The following is a 2,500-nucleotide window of genomic DNA, read 5'->3' as shown; positions in this document are numbered from 1 at the left end:
GCATAGCAAAGTTCATGATTTTGGTGTTTTGGCTTGATTTTGTGGCTTGGTGGTGATTTTGGTGAAAAACGAAAATCATGGTTTTGGAAAACTGGCTGGACTCAATCCTCACAAATGCCTTCAAAGTGATGTGGGAGAAGTTTGGGATCAAAAGGAATTGATTTTGACATGGTTGGTGCATAGCCAAGTTCATGATTTTGTGGCTTGGTGGTGATTTTGGTGAAAAACGAAAATGTTGGTTTTGGAAAACTGGCTGGACTCAATCCTCACAAATGCCTCCAAAGTGATGTGGGAGAAGTTTGGGATCAAAAGGAATTGATCTTGACATGGTTGGTGCAATGCCAAGTTCATGATTTTGTGACTTGGTGGTGATTTTGGTGAAAAACGAAAATGTTGGTTTTGGAAAAGTGGCTGGACTCAATCCTCACAAATGCCTTCAAAGTGATGTGGGAGAAGTTTGGGATCAAAAGGAATTGATCTTGACATGGTTGGTGCATAGCAAAGTTCATGATTTTGGTGTTTTGGCTTGATTTTGTGGCTTGGTGGTGATTTTGGTGAAAAACGAAAATCATGGTTTTGGAAAACTGGCTGGACTCAATCCTCACAAATGCCTTCAAAGTGATGTGGGAGAAGTTTGGGATCAAAAGGAATTGATTTTGACATGGTTGGTGCATAGCCAAGTTCCATGATTTTGGATTTTTGGCTTGATTTTGTGACTTGGTGGTGATTTTGGTGAAAAACGAAAATCATGGTTTTGGAAAACTGGCTGGACTCAATCCTCACAAATGCCTCCAAAGTGATGTGGGAGAAGTTTGGGATCAAAAGGAATTGATCTTGACATGGTTGGTGCATAGCCAAGTTCATGATTTTGGATTTTTGGCTTGATTTTGTGACTTGGTGGTGATTTTGGTGAAAAACGAAAATGTTGGTTTTGGAAAAGTGGCTGGACTCAATCCTCACAAATGCCTCCAAAGTGATGTGGGAGAAGTTTGGGATCAAAAGGAATTGATCTTGACATGGTTGGTGCATAGCCAAGTTCATGATTTTGTGACTTGGTGGTGATTTTGGTGAAAAACGAAAATGTTGGTTTTGGAAAAGTGGCTGGACTCAATCCTCACAAATGCCTTCAAAGTGATGTGGGAGAAGTTTGGGATCAAAAGGAATTGATCTTGACATGGTTGGTGCATAGCCAAGTTCATGATTTTGGTGTTTTGGCTTGATTTTGTGGCTTGGTGGTGATTTTGGTGAAAAACGAAAATCATGGTTTTGGAAAACTGGCTGGACTCAATCCTCACAAATGCCTTCAAAGTGATGTGGGAGAAGTTTGGAATCAAAAGGAATTGATCTTGACATGGTTGGTGCATAGCCAAGTTCATGATTTTGGATTTTTGGCTTGATTTTGTGGCTTGGTGGTGATTTTGGTGAAAAACGAAAATCATGGTTTTGGAAAAGTGGCTGGACTCAATCCTCACAAATGCCTTCAAAGTGATGTGGGAGAAGTTTGGGATCAAAAGGAATTGATCTTGACATGGTTGGTGCATAGCCAAGTTCATGATTTTGGTGTTTTGGCTTGATTTTGTGGCTTGGTGGTGATTTTGGTGAAAAACGAAAATCATGGTTTTGGAAAAGTGGCTGGACTCAATCCTCACAAATGCCTCCAAAGTGATGTGGGAGAAGTTTGGGAGCAAAAGGAATTGATCTTGACATGGTTGGTGCATAGCCAAGTTCATGATTTTGGTGTTTTGGCTTGATTTTGTGGCTTGGTGGTGATTTTGGTGAAAAACGAAAATCATGGTTTTGGAAAACTGGCTGGACTCAATCCTCACAAATGCCTTCAAAGTGATGTGGGAGAAGTTTGGGATCAAAAGGAATTGATCTTGACATGGTTGGTGCATAGCCAAGTTCCATGATTTTGGATTTTTGGCTTGATTTTGTGACTTGGTGGTGATTTTGGTGAAAAACGAAAATGTTGGTTTTGGAAAAGTGGCTGGACTCAATCCTCACAAATGCCTTCAAAGTGATGTGGGAGAAGTTTGGGATCAAAAGGAATTGATCTTGGCATGGTTGGTGCATAGCCAAGTTCCATGATTTTGGATTTTTGGCTTGATTTTGTGACTTGGTGGTGATTTTGGTGAAAAACGAAAATCATGGTTTTGGAAAAGTGGCTGGACTCAATCCTCACAAATGCCTTCAAAGTGATGTGGGAGAAGTTTGGGATCAAAAGGAATTGATCTTGGCATGGTTGGTGCATAGCCAAGTTCCAAGATTTTGGTGTTTTGGCTTGATTTTGTGACTTGGTGGTGTGCCAAGAATCATGAAATTTTCAAAGTGGTGGTTTTTGAGTTTTGTTGGTTGGAAAGTGTCACAAATGCATGCAGAATGAGGTCTAGAAAGTTTGGTATCAAAACCAAGCCATCTTGATGTGGTTTTGAATTTTTGAAATGTTGGAAAATAGAGGGTTTTGAAAAAAATTCATGAAAATTCGAAACCTTGGCCAATC

The sequence above is a fragment of the Phaseolus vulgaris genome, chromosome 1, assembly GCF_051622355.1.
Source record: "Phaseolus vulgaris cultivar YP4 chromosome 1, ASM5162235v1, whole genome shotgun sequence".
Taxonomy (NCBI): Eukaryota; Viridiplantae; Streptophyta; class Magnoliopsida; order Fabales; family Fabaceae; genus Phaseolus; species Phaseolus vulgaris.
The sequence above is the reverse complement of the archived record's forward strand: the minus strand, read 5'-3'. Positions refer to the sequence as shown.